Source organism: Eutrigla gurnardus, assembly GCF_963514095.1.
Source record: "Eutrigla gurnardus genome assembly, chromosome: 4".
NCBI lineage: Eukaryota > Metazoa > Chordata > Actinopteri > Perciformes > Triglidae > Eutrigla > Eutrigla gurnardus.
Window position 1 is genome coordinate 2,063,848 of NC_139918.1, and position 14,955 is coordinate 2,078,802.

Genomic DNA, 14,955 nt, shown 5'->3' on the forward strand with positions numbered 1-14,955 from the left:
ATCATCATTAAAGACCTGGTAAGTACAGTAGACCCTTCCTATTAAGATTTCTTCTGGCTTAGAATAATATGACTTAAGTAGAAGTAAAAAAGTAGTTATCCAAAGTTATTTGAGTAAGAGTAAGAAAGTATTTTGTGGAAAAAACTACTCAAGTACTGAGTAACTGCTGAGTAAATTCTGATTTACGTTTTCAATAATCAGAGCATGAATGTAAAATAGACAAAATATAAAATCGAAGTGGTCCACTTCCGTTTCACCGGGGCTGCTTGAATAATTGCCCTCCTTCATAATTCTTCTTTCCTTTTATAGGAAAGGCAAAACATATTTTAAATTACATTAAATTGACCAAATGTATTAAGTATAGTATTCGGCCTGTTTTTAATTAAAATAAATTTAATGAAAAAATAGTTTGGCACTTCCTCCTGCGTACCACTAGAGGGAGCTCACGTACCACCAATGGTACGCTAACCACAGTTTGAGAACCAGTGCTATAGTGTGTTTAGCAGTGCTTATATGCCACCACATGTATAACAAGTATAAGCTCAAAGTGCTTGATCCACTACAATGTGTGTCCACATGTGGATTTTAGTCACTTCGTTGTGCATCCTGTCCTGTATAATGAGGAATTATCATGATATTATGATGGGCAACATTTGTTTTCCCTATTGTACCTAACTATGTCCCAAAAAACGAGGTACGTACTGCACCATGAATTTTGCGTACTGTTTCACACCTACCAAATACACAATAATCTAATCAGACAACAAATCACAGGTGGGCAGACATGAACGAAAACAGAATTATCAAACATATTTGTCTCTCCCTGTTGAAAACCGCACCCAAAAAGAAACACTAAAAGTGAGAGGTAACAAGCACGGTTAAAAGTCCTACAGCAGAAGTGAGTCATACTACAGTATAGGCTGAATGCCAACTATCTGCTTCTGTCAGCTTCCAATGGTCTGGTCATTCTAAATTAGATTTAAATGCTATTTGAAAAAAAGGGGGGGGGGATCTTTGACCAAAATGCAAATACATCAGTCAAAAAAGAAACTCCTAATTTAACAACTCAAGGGGGGAAGTTGATGTGAAATCATGACAACACAGACCATCTCAAACAAATTGCACCACGTTGACCAAATGTTGAAATGTTAACGAAGGATGTTTAGGCAATGAGTTTTTGAGACATGTGTTGTGCAAAACTGTTGTAACACAGCACAAGTATTAACTTTTTACAACAGTACTACAACTAGTACTATAAACCATGAAGTATATACGTTCATCTCAACCAGACAACAGCTGCTGCTAAAAACGGATTTTAGAAACAAACTTCACAGATCAGTCAGTCACGGATCGAGCCTCATAGGCTGGAACCTTTTCACTTTAAAATGTACTTACATTCACTGCAATGATGAAACTCGCAACTTATTGTAAATTATAATCTTTTAAACTTGTTGCATAACGGCAGTCCTAGAAGATTCAGATTTTTTTTTTAAAAATGACATGATTTATGATTAAGTATATAGATATATGATGATTGATTCTATACAAATGTATAAGTTGTATTATTATCCCCCCCCCCCTCGCGACCCTGAATACAGGATAAGCGGTAGACAATGGATGGATGGATGGATGGTATTATTATTCAACATGTAGCCGAGACAACACATACGATTTTAAGTCCATTTAATTGACCCATTCAAATACCCTCCGTGGCCACCTGTCAAAGTGGTTTCATAGTATTCGAGTGCCAGGTTAAAGTGGTTTAGTAACGAGAGAACATCGTCTGGTTCATTAAGCCACAGTACTTCTTTTGACGGAGGAGCTTGAACTCCTCATACGCCTCCATCAAAAGCTCGTGCTCAGTTTGTGAGAAGTTTGGTGCACGTGTCGTCGTCGTCGTCATGGTGAATCTGCATCAGTGAATCAGGGATGATCTCGGGGTCTCTACAGGATTAGTTGCACCTGGCTTCACTTAGTCAGCTGTTCATCCTGGTTTGGTCTTCGTGCAACCAGTTAAACCAGACTGGTCTAGTTGGGATATGTTGAACCCAGCTTAGTCTGCTTTAGTGTAATAGTCCTCTGATGTTCAAGGACTGGTGAAACAGTTTTCAGAACTAGTAACTACCAAAGTAACTAACAGACCGGCACATCTTCACAACACAGGCCCCCAAATGACTAGAATTAGACTCCACTGACAAAAGCTACTGTCATTCATCATTTCATTCAAGCCAAATCACATGGAGGAAAACACGTTTGCAAATGTGTTTGTAAAGGACTTCCTCGAAGTCCCTGGTGGACAGGACCAGGCTTGAACAACAGCACAGGAACAGCCATGTTGGCAGAGCTTTGGGTTTAGTTCTGTATGGAGCAGGTTGCTGCATCCAGAGTCATTGAACCTTCGGCGCATGCGCGGTACCTCCGTCGTTTCAGAAGAAGGTCAGGAATCCAGCAGTTAATGTCACGTCATCTATTTATAAAAGTCTTCCGACCTGTGTTCAGCCTGCCTGGCACATCAGCTCCGTACCAATATAGAGCGACAGACAGCTTTATAGACGTAGAACAAGATGTCGGTGGAGGATCATCCGTCACCGCGATGCAGGAACCCCGATCTATTTCCCCGTTTCCGGACTCCGAATTCCATTCAAACAGTAGCTATTTAACGTGAATACAAGAGTTGAGGTTAAAAAGCTGAGCTAAACTTATGTCAGCTAACGTTAGCTAACGTAGCGGGTCGTTATGGGACCTGCAAGCCACAAGCTGGTGATACAACTACACACCAAATAATAGAATATTACAAGACAATCCATAAACATGCTCGATGATCCCCACTGACCCGTCAGGTGTGTTGAGTCGCTCGGCCACAGCAGCAGGAGTACTGGTGAGTGTGACAGCTGGGTTTCTCGGACGGACAGTGGCTGAACTGAGGGGGTGTAGTCCGCAGACCAGGGGCGTTTACCGTAATAACTCGAGTACTTGTGCACTGCTCATTTGGTGTTAATATGAATCTCTATATTAATCCTGGAATCAATAGCTTCAGCCAGCTTTGTACCATATGCAGTCGTCTTGAAATAGCCTATTTGTGGATTTAATACTGTTCATGGGACTTTCAGTTGAGGCACAACCACTTGGGTTTGAAAGCAAACCTTCAACCCCTGTCACATATCTTCTTTATTAACTGACGCAGTTGGTCGAGTGTTTTTGTTCGACAATAGAGCTTACTTTTCTGGACAACTGTGGCCAAGCCAGCCGACACTCTGGTTAATTCAGCCGACACTAAAATCTTAGTGCCACCGTACACTCATATTTATGGTAAACGCAGCTAGCGTGGGACGTCCACAGTTAGCTGAAGGATCCAAGTGCAATGACTTCCTGCTTCAAAATAAGGGGAAACAAGCGTATATAAAAAAGAAAATATGAATTGGATTTTGAAGTATGAAAAATGTCATCTGTGTCTCTTATAAAATAAAATTAAAATATAAAATAAGGAAATTAATTGTATTATTTGGACTAAATCTAACCTCTAGTACTTTAAAGTTTAATAGGAAGGAAGAATAGAAATCAAACAAAACTGTCCAACGCAGGCTGGTCAACCCATCGATCCTGTTAGTTGAACCTGACCCTGCCTAGGAAATCTCACCCTGGACTCGTGGAAAACAATAAAACATTAAAGACTTCCTTCCGTCATGTGATTAACATATATACAGTATATATATATATATATATATATATATATATATATATATATATATATATATATATATATATACCGGTATATATATAGTGGAGATAACATCCTTCTCTTAGGCTACACTCGTAATGCTTATCAGTTTTTACATCTTCCTTTTGAGATTTTCTGTAAATACATCATTGTGCTGTGGAATTTGTTTTTATTTTTATTTAAACTACTAATCATAGGAATCCTCCAAGTCCCCGCACATGTCCTCAGCTTCCAGATCACCTGGAACTTTCTGCTCACGGGAAGCACACTTCACAGGGGTTATTTCATCGTCACTGTAATCTGATAGATATGATGTTGCATCACCTTTATCCTCATCATCCGGCACTCTGGTGTTCAGTAACATCTTGTTCATGGCAACGTCAATCAGCCTCTGAACTAAGTCTCTCAGGAATGGAACACAACAACAACACAACGTAGTCATAATTGTGGTCATTATAATTATGGTTATCAAAACTGATTGTATGAGCCCTGACCACCTCCCGAACACGCTCTCATCGTCACTGTAATCCGGCACTCTGGTGTGATTGATGAATCTCTGTTGGTTATAGTACAAATAGTTAGTCCAATCAACTTTTTTATTTGTGGTTGACCACAGTACTCGAGTTGTAAAAAAAAATCAGGGGGGATGGTGGATTTTAACGTTTAGGGACAGATAATTTGTGTTGATGACGCTGCATATGGTGGGAGAGCAACGGTGTACCCTTTTGATTATTGTTTAAGCACATAGATAATGATTATATTCTATTACTCTAAAACAACATGCATGCTATGGATATATGATGCTTGGTCCCCGGGCTGGCATGGGTACCACTGCTCCTACATAGTTAGGGTAAATGCAGAGGACAAATTTTCCCACAGGGTGCAAGTGCAACTTCATACTCATGATATAAATCTATTGGGAATACATCTATTAAATGTTGAAACAAAACCTTACAAAACATTGTAAATGAACATGAATCCTCTCAAGTGTAGTTCATTTTAATTCAAGTACAAGAACAAATGGATAAAACAAATGTACCATTTACAAAATCTGAAAATAATACATATAATACAAATACATAGCACCACCTGACATTTCTTAAACTTGAGGTGGCCAAACAAAAGACAAAGAAGGGGAAACAAAATGAATAACTGACCAGTTAGGGTTACATTTCTCCCTCTTCGAAAAAGAAAAGTGTCTATTCAGAATGATCAAACCTGTTCCTCCTCCAGCTTTATGCTCCTCTTCTCTCGGTCCTGCTTTCTCACTATGGTTATCCTCTATATAAAGAAAACAATGACATTATGATTTTGTTAGAATGAACAGACAGTCAAGTGCTGTCAAGTTATGTTTTTTTGGTTAAAATAAGAGGGCAGTCACCTCGCCCCATATTCAATTAGAGAAATGTTAACTAATCCAGTAAGATATTCCAGGTGAAACCTTGTAACTTTTCCTTTTCTATTTTGTGGCTATGTATGTAAGTTTATTTCACCAAAATCTTGTAATGTTTAGCCATTTCATGGTAAGTGCGCCCTCTATTGGATGGTGGTGGCTATGGGCTGCATTTTCGCGTTCCTAGCTGTCTGCATTCTACCTGACTGAGCGAGGCTGCTTCTGAATGATGACAGAATCCTGAACTTTTGCTCTCATTGAATTTGTCCAGAATAAAGTGCCTCCGTGCTAAAGAACGTCAGCGTCTTCTGTGCACCGGAACACAACGCAGTAATCAGCGAAGTGCAGACCGGCTACATAAAGTCAAACCTGACGTTAGCTTGCTAGATGGAGAAGGGGTTGTAGCCGATTCCGTGGTCTGTCCAGGGACCATGGTCTCTGGCACGGACCAGTGGTCACAACCACTAGGGGCGCTAAAGATACTGGTCCCGACCAGCTCCTCAGTGATCTGCCCTGTGGTACCTCTGGTCTGTGAAGCAGCTTTAGTATTTTCTCCCCTTTACACTCGTTTTGGCAGCACTGTCAGCTGGATAAATGTCAGAGATCATAATCTTTTGTCTATAAAATAGAATTATTATGATTAATATTGTTATTATTATTGATTATGAAGATCCGTGTGGTCGGGACCAGCTGGTCTCTGGCACGGCCAGTGGTCACAACCACTAGGGGCGCTAAAGACACTGGTCTGTCTTGTGGTCCTTGTCTTCTGCCTGTTGTCTTACCGAGTGGTCTTTGGAGTAGTTGTACATTTAATACACCTTCTCCCTTTTCTCATTGTGTTGGCAACACTGTGCTGAATCAATGTAAAAATAATTATTTTGTCTGACAAATATTTTTACTATCAATAGAAATCATACTGACTGAAGTTATAACTTTTCCTGACTTCAACCAAGCTCTTGAACAACTAAACTGTTAAAATGTATTGTGTTCCATATTTTGAGATGTTTTTATAATTGTTTTTTGTGTTGTTTCTGTGAAGCAACAAATATAGCACTGTGCCCAAGGCAAATTTCCCCTCGGGGACAAAGTTATTTCTATTCCGTTATGATTTCGTTATGATCCCGACCAGCTCCTCAGTACTGAGGAGCTGGTCGGGACCAGTGTCTTTAGCGCCCCTAGTGGTTGTGACCACTGGCCGTGCCAGAGACCATGGTCCCTGGACAGACCACGGAATCGGCTACAACCCCTGCTGGCTAGATGCACGTAACGTACATCGTTAACTGTGTTGTTATCGCTTCTGTCCAGAGAGTCCACCTTTGGTGACATATCAAAAGTATTCCTGACTCCTGACTTACCTTCAGGGCTACTTTTTGCCCTCTTAAATCTCAAGTCCTGAAGATCAAGCTGTCCTTGTCGCTGGGCCATGATGCTGAACTCACCACCAGCACCGGTGTTGTGCCAGTGTAGGTATCCCCGACAGAAATTGTTTCCCTGGCTGCGGGAGCTACTTCCTCTGTCTGCCAGTGTAGGTATCCCCGACAGAAATTGTTTCCCTGGCTGCGGGAGCTACTTCCTCTGTCTATTTTGAGGGGGGGATACAAATTCTGGCAGACAGGTAAACGTCTGAAATAATCTGTTTCCCCCCCATAACTTTGTGTATAAGATAAGAAACTTGCTCATAATCCCAGAGGTTATAGAGTAGTATCTAAAGAACACACAAAATAAATCATTTGATGCTCAGACTTCATCTGTCTACTATAGTACATTTCGAGTGAAGTAGCTTAAATAGACGTAATTGAAGCCAGAAAACAATCACAGTGGTCTTGATTTTGGATATTGACGTATATTTAGTTCGACAAATTCCATACCAGGACTTGAATTACAGCGTGTTATATGTTAAATCACATGAGGAAATGATTACCTTCGTTTTGCCGTTCAGTACTAGTACAACGTTACGACGTACAAAAGAATAAAATCATAACGCTGTTGCTCCGCCTGAATGAATGCGCGCTCCCACAGCCAGGGGAAACAATTTCTGTCGGGGATACCTACACTGGCACAACAACGGCAATAAAAAAAAACCTCGTCCACGGTATTTTTAGCATACTCAATACGCGCAAAAAGTAAATATTGTAATAGTGGTAATATTTCCACATTCATTGAAAAAATTACGCAGGGGATGGGAAGGGGGATGGCCGTTTCAGAAGGGGGATGATTTTGACCATCTTTATTCCAAGGGGGATGCCATCCCCCCGCATCCCCCCTCAACTCGAGTACTGGTTGACCACCACATGAGCATTGATTCAAAGCCTGCTGCAATCTGATCTCTAGCTTTAAATCTGTCAGGGACTCCCCGAGGCACCCCAATAGCATCCACATAAATATGAGGATCAAAGGAGCCGTCTGGGGCGTCTCTCTTTTTATTTTATTTTTATTTAACCTTTATTTAACCAGATAAAAACCCATTGAGATCAGGATCTCTTTCACAAGGGTGACCTGGCCAAGAAGGCAGCAACACACGTCATAGCAGCATTACATAATAAAGTGACAGTTTACAAACAATAAGTTAAAAGAGAACAATGTGCAAATTGATTTACGAATAAAGGCTTCAAGCGAAATGAGATCCGTCATTTTCGATTCATTTTGGAAAAAGTTCCATGCGGTGGGAGCAGCAAAACTAAATGCTCTTTTCCCGAGCTCAGTGCGGACACGAGGCACAGACAATTTATAGATATCACAGGAACGCAAGGCATAGTGGCTTCTGGTTCCTTTGAAGGTATGAACATAAGTAAGAAGGCACCAAACCAAGAAGAGCTTTATAAATAAGCTTCAGCCAGTGTATATGCCTGCGCACCTTCAAAGATGGCCAATCTGAGTTAGTGTACAGGTCACAATGATGAGTTAAGCATCTACAACCAGTCAAAAATCTCAACGCACAGTGATACACGGTGTCCAGTGAAGAAAGGTTGCTGAAACGAGAAGTGTCCTTGCTCTGAGAGAAAAACAGGATTTATTCCTGTAATAAAATCCCAACTTCACCTTAAGTTTAGAGGCCAAATTTGCAATATGTGATTTAAAAGATAGATCACACTCAAGAATAAATCCCAAGTACTTGTAGCTTTTGACAAGCTCAATTACATTTCCTTGAGAAGTTAAAATCAATGGGACATTTGTAGTTTCTCCACTTAAATGAGAAAACAACATGAGCTTTGTTTTATCAGTGTTTATGACCAACCTTAGTTCCCTCAAACGAGACTGGACAACATTGAAAGATGACTGCAGAAACTCAAAAGCTTGTGTAATAGCTGCTGAGCAACAATAGATGATAGTGTCAAAGGTGGACTCTCTGGACAGAGATGATCACAATACAGTTAACGATGTACGCTACGTGCATCTAGCTAGCTAACGTCAGGTTTTACTTTATGTAGCCGGTCTGCACTTCGCTGATTACTGCGTTGTGTTCCTATATAGGCTATAACGAGGCTAACGACGATATACGTCAAGAGTCTCGGTCGGTCGGTCAGTCTTTACAAAAAACATAGCGCATTGAATTGCATTTCCACACGTAAACCCAACGCAGAACCATCACGGTCTCCAAGCAACTGCGTGGCTGTTGCATGGCCGTTGCGTGGCCGTTGCGTGATCACTACGCGGAAGCATAATCAAGCCTTCAGGTAGAATGCAGACAGCTAGGAACGTGAAAATGCAGCCCATAGCCACCACCATCCAATAGAGGGCGCACTTACCATGAAATGGCTGAACATTACAAGATTTTGGTGAAATAAACTCACATACATAGCCACAAAATAGAAAAGGAAAAGTTACAAGGTTTCACCTGGAATATCTTACTGGATTAGTTAACATTTCTCTAATTGAATATGGGGCGAGGTGACTGCCCTCTTATTTTAACCAAAAAAACATAACTTGACAGCACTTGACTGTCTGTTCATTCTAACAAAATCATAATGTCATTGTTTTCTTTATATAGAGGATAACCATAGTGAGAAAGCAGGACGGAGAGAAGAGGAGCATAAAGCTGGAGGAGGAACAGGTTTGATCATTCTGAATAGACACTTTTCTTTTTCGAAGAGGGAGAAATGTAACCCTAACTGGTCAGTTATTCATTTTGTTTACCCTTTTTTGTCTTTTGTTTGGCCACCTCAAGTTTAAGAAATGTCAGGTGGTGCTATGTATTTGTATTATATGTATTATTTTCAGATTTTGTAAATGGTACATTTGTTTTATCCATTTGTTCTTGTACTTGAATTAAAATGAACTACACTTGAGAGGATTCATGTTCATTTACAATGTTTTGTAAGGTTTTGTTTCAACATTTAATAGATGTATTCCCAATAGATTTATATCATGAGTATGAAGTTGCACTTGCACCCTGCGGGAAAATGTGTCCTCTGCATTTACCCTAACTATGTAGGAGCAGTGGTACCCATGCCAGCCTGGAGACCAAGCATCATATATCCATAGCATGCATGTTGTTTTAGAGTAATAGAATATAATCATTATCTATTTGCTTAAACAATAATCAAAAGGGTACACCGTTGCTCTCCCACCATATGCAGCGTCATCAGCACAAATTATCTGTGCCTAAACATTAAAATCCACCATCCCCCCTGATTTTTTTTTACAACTCGAGTACTGTCTATAATTATTTACATGTGAGGGTTCACCCCAGAGGAAGAACAAATGCTGATTTCCAGACCTTTGGGATTTCATTGCTGATCAGACTCAAGTTAAAAATATATGAAAGAGGCTCAGCAATAAAGTCAGCAGCCAACTTCAGGAAGAATGGCTAAACAAGTTTATCAGGACCTGCTGATTTCCTGGAGTCCAATTTCTGTAATGCTCTCTGCACCTCAGTGGTTGATACTGGCATTGTCACGCTGGTGAGGTAATGTCTTGTCTTGGGTTTTTGTCTTGTCATTTCCTGTTTTATTTTGAAAATAACTCTCCTCTCGTTTCAGGTCACTTGCCCTTCCTCTTGTGTCACCAGTCTGGCATCTCCCCTGATTCCCTGATTGTTGTCACCTGTTGCCCATTATCCCTCTGTGTATTTAAGTCTGCGTCTCCCCTTGTCTTCTGCCAGTTCGTCCTATGTCTCTTGTCACGTCATGTTCCCCGTCACGTCATGTCATGTTCCCCGTCACGTCATGTCATGTTGCCCGTCACGTCATGTCATGTTCCCCGTCACCTCGGAATCTAAGTTAAGTTGTTTTTGTTGCAGTTTATGTTTGAAGTCTTGTTTTCCTCCCAGTGAGTGATTTTTTTGTTTGTAGTGTCAGTTTATTTTTTAGAGTTAGTTTTTTCCACCTCGGTCTTTTGTTTTGTACTTTTGAATAAAGCCTTTTAAAACTGCTTGTCCTGCGTCTGGGTCCTCCCTCCTCGTCCTGACAGAACGAACTGGCCAGTAAGGACCCAGCAGACGAGCAGCTTAAAAACATGGACCCAGCCATCTTCCTGATGGAACTCAATGAGGTTGTGGACAGCCTCCAGTACCTCCAAGCCTGCTACGACTTTGCAGACACCAAGGAGGAGAGGAGGACTGTCCGGAAGGAGGCTGGGGAGCTGGTTTCCTCCAGGCGGTGGCTCAGGGGCTCTCTGCCTGACTGGGTTACACACCTGGTTTCCGCCCCTGAACCCCGGCCATCCTCCACAGCCATGCCACCAGCCCAGGCCTCAGCTACAGCCAAGCAACCAGCCCAGGCCTCAGCTCCAGCCATGCTACTAGCCCAGGCCTCAGCTCCAGCCATGCTACTAGCCCAGGCCTCAGCTCCAGCCATGCTACTAGCCCAGGCCTCAGCTCCAGCCATGCTACTAGCCCAGGCCTCAGCTCCAGCCATGCTACTAGCCCAGGCCTCAGCTACAGCCAAGCATCCAGCCCAGGCCTCAGCTACCGCCAAGCATCCAGCCCAGGCCTCAGCTACAGCCAAGCTACCAGCCCAGGCCTCAGTTCCAGCCAAGCTACCAGCCCATGCCACAGTTCCAGCCAAGCTACCAGCCCATGCCACAGTTCCAGCCAAGCTACCAGCCCATGCCACAGTTCCAGCCAAGCTACCAGCCCATGCCACAGTTCCAGCCAAGCTACCAGCCCATGCCACAGTTCCAGCCAAGCTACCAGCCCATGCCACAGTTCCAGCCCCAGCAAAGCTACCAGCCCATGCCACAGTTCCAGCCACAGCCAAGCTACCAGCCCAGGCCTCAGCTACAGCCAAGCTACCAGCCCAGGCCTCAGCCACAGCCAAGCTACCAGCCCATGCCACAGTTCCAGCCAAGCTACCAGCCCAGGCCACAGTTCCAGCCAAGCATCCAGCCCAGGCCTCAGCTACAGCCAAGCATCCAGCCCAGGCCTCAGCTACAGCCAAGCTACCAGCCCAGGCCTCAGCCACAGCCAAGCTACCAGCCCATGCCACAGTTCCAGCCAAGCTACCAGCCCATGCCACAGTTCCAGCCAAGCTACCAGCCCATGCCACAGTTCCAGCCAAGCTACCAGCCCATGCCACAGTTCCAGCCAAGCTACCAGCCCAGGCCTTAGCCACATCCAAGCTACCAGCCCAGGCCTTAGCCACATCCAAGCTACCAGCCCAGGCCTTAGCCACAGCCAAGCTACCAGCCCACGCCTCGGTCACAGCCAAGCAACCAGCCCACGCCTCAGTCATAGCTGCGCCACTAGCCCATGTCTCGGCCAGTGGCCTTCAGTCGGCGGCCCGGTCGACACCTGCCAGTGGCCTTCAGTCGGCGGCCCGGTCGACACCTGCCAGTGGCCTTCAGTCGGCGGCCCGGTCGGCACCTGCCAGTGGTCTTCAGTCGGCGGCCCGGTCGACACTCTCCAGTGGTCTTCAGTCGGCGGCCCGGTCGACACTCTCCAGTGGTCTTCAGTCGGCGGCCCGGTCGACACTCTCCAGTTGGTCTTCAGTCGGCGGCCCGGTCGACACCTGCCATTGGTCTTCAGTCGGCGGCCCGTCCGTCACCGGTCCCGGCGGAGGATCGTCCAGCACCAGCCCAGACAGGGGTCCGTCTGACGCCTGCTCCACACAGCATTCGGGAGGTCCGCTCGTCACCCATTCCTGTTCCGACGGGGGGCCGTCCTACGCCTGCTCCGCGCAGCCTTCGGGAGGTCCGCTCATCACCCGTTCCTGTTCCGACGGGGGGCCGTCCTACGCCTGCTCCGCGCAGCCTTCGGGAGGTCCGCTCATCACCCGTTCCTGTTCCGACGGGGGGCCGTCCTACGCCTGCTCCACGTCGCCTTCCCGAGCGGCCCCGTCGGCTAGGTCGCCCTCATGCCCGGCCTCCTGAGCGGTCCCGCCCGCTAGGTCGCCCTCATGCCCGGCCTCCTGAGCGGTCCCGCCCGGTAGGTCGCCCTCATGCCCGGCCTCCTGAGCGGTCCCGCCCGCTAGGTCGCCCTCATGCCCGGCCTCCTGAGCGGCCTCCTGAGCGGTCCCGCCCGCTAGGTCGCCCTCATGCCCGGCCTCCTGAGCGGCCCGTCTGCTGGGTCGCCCTCATGCCCGGCCTCCTGCGTCTGGGTCCTCCCTCCTCGTCCTGACAGACATAAGTTGAAAAGGATGAACAGTAAGCGGACTGTCAACCTCAGATGCCTTTGACACAATATCCTGATTTTTGTCTGATTTTACCAAATCAGGGTGCAAGGAGTCAAATAAAAAGCCAGCTGAAATAAAATGTTCATTAAAATAATTTAGCATGTCTGATTTGTCAGTCAGGATGCAAGACTCTTTGACTAAGTGGGATGGCACATCACTTGGTAACGCATGGCCAGAAGAAGATTTTATGACTTTCCAAAATTTCTTTGGGTCATTAAGGTTTTTTGTGGTTTCAGAGATGAAATAATCTGATTTGGCCCTCTTAATTAGGGTGGTACATTTATTTAGAAGCTGGCGAAAGAGGAGCCAATCCACTGAGGTTTCGGATTTCCTTGCCCTGGCCCAGGCAACATCTCTATCTTTAAGGAGATTTCCAATCTCTGTTGAGCCCAGGGCTCCAGAAAGCCAAAGCTCAGGTGAAAGGTTCGCAGGCTCGGATGAAAGAGAGATTTGATGCCACGCACAGAGTGCAGATCCCCTCACTTTCTGCAGGGGATTGGGTCAGGGTCAAACACCTCCTCCGCCAAAATAAGTTGCAGTCATACTGGTCAGAGCCTCTGCGGGTGACTAAGCAGCTGGGGTGAAAAGCCTGCCTGAGTTACTGCGAGTATAAACTATCAGAGGTGGTAATGGCACTATTGTGAGCTAAACATGTCATTAATGAAATAAACAATGTGCCTTCTCAATTTTTACTTCTGTGAAGTAACAAGCTCTTCGTGGCTCCAGGGCTTCTTACAAACAGCCACTTTTCCCCTTTCCACCTCCATCATGATCACCAGGTGACAGGCTGCCAGCAACCACACCCCGCCAGTATGCGGTGGGTGCGGGCCGTTGGAAGGATGTCGTGGTAGTGGAGGGGCCAGCGGACGGTGGCGTAGGTGTCAGCCACCGTGAGGGTGATGCTGAGGAAGTGACAGTGACGAGCGTGATCAGCTCACAAAGCAGCCAGTGTCTGCCGCCAGGGTGTTTAGCGTGTCTCCTGAGGAAAAAATGGAACATAGCTAGGTCCTTTTCAAACTTTGTGCAGACACACCTATTGACAATTCATCTTTTGACCAAAGGTAACTTTTTTTACCTGACGTCCAGAACAACAAAACCTCTTGGCAGTCACATAGTAACAGGGTGGCGCTTTTATCCTCTTGACTGTTCCTCATACTCTTACTTTATCAGCCTTTTCTACCCCAAATCGCTTTAGTTTTAAGTCATTTGAAAACAAACTAGATGTATTAGATTACAAATTTCTTCTTAAACTTCTGGGGGTCATTTAAGGAATGTCCCAAACTTTTTTGTGCAAAGAAATATGGGAGAAAATGTTTACCATGTTCACACTTGAATTGAGGTGAATTTCAGCCCTCATCTATCAGCCTTGACTCACTACATCTTTTGTCCTGTTGCAGCCACTGACACACACAAATCAACTTCACTCACTCCAATCGGTTACTATCGTGGGTACAAAAGAGAACAAGGTTACATTAACTGCCACAAAGCACTTTGACAAACTTTAGACAAAGACACATAAAGGACACATTTTATTGGTTCATTTATCACAATCAGATGGCATTTTCTCTATCACGTAATTTCTTCTTTAAATAAATCTCTTTCGCAATGCTTTGTCATTTCCTTCTCCTCTTCCTGTATCCACCTCTCCCTCCAGTCTCCTCATCCTCCTCTTCCTCATCATCACTGTCAGCTTCAACAGTGCCCTGCTGCAACTCTTCCTCCTGCCATTCCATGCCATAAGTCTCCTAAATACATCATACTCCTCTGCTGACGCATTGGCCACCTGTGTGAGGAAGGTGTCCTGGGCAACGCTGAGGATGTTTTCCAGTTTGGGGTTGAGGATGATCGTCTGACCTTTCTTGTCTGGGGTTTGATAGAACCCCTGCGCTCCTGAAAACAGTGTCGACCACGCACCTCATCCAGAGTGGAACGAAACAACCTGGACTTCACCATCTCCGCCTGTTTGACACCCATTCGGGAGTATGTCGTACTATGGAGTGATGAGTGAATGCATGCTGTTACAAGCAACAATCAGTTTGGAATGACAAAAAAAAAACTTCAAATAATAAGTGATATTAGCTGTCAGACACAAGTGCTTAGTATGTAGACTAGAGTAACAACCAACACAGCAGATATATGGCTCAAAATATATAGCAACATTATGATGCATTCACAGCCACTGCTGCCAACAGAAGTGGAGTTCAATTATGGCCACCAGGGGGAGTACTATAGCA

At 44.7% G+C, this 14,955-nt stretch overlaps 2 protein-coding genes across 3 annotated transcripts in view; both read right to left on the reverse strand.

Annotated features, from left to right (window-relative positions):
• agla (amylo-alpha-1, 6-glucosidase, 4-alpha-glucanotransferase a) overlaps positions 1-2,943 on the reverse strand; it is a 73,335-nt gene extending 70,392 nt beyond the window's left edge. For both annotated transcript variants that reach the window (XM_084008425.1, XM_084008426.1), the window contains exon 1: positions 2,834-2,943. The gene's annotated coding sequence lies outside the window, so the exon portion shown is untranslated. The remainder of the gene's footprint in view (positions 1-2,833) is intronic.
• LOC311012784 (ADAMTS-like protein 2) overlaps positions 1-14,955 on the reverse strand; it is a 233,954-nt gene that overhangs the window by 105,863 nt on the left and 113,136 nt on the right. The window lies entirely within an intron of this gene.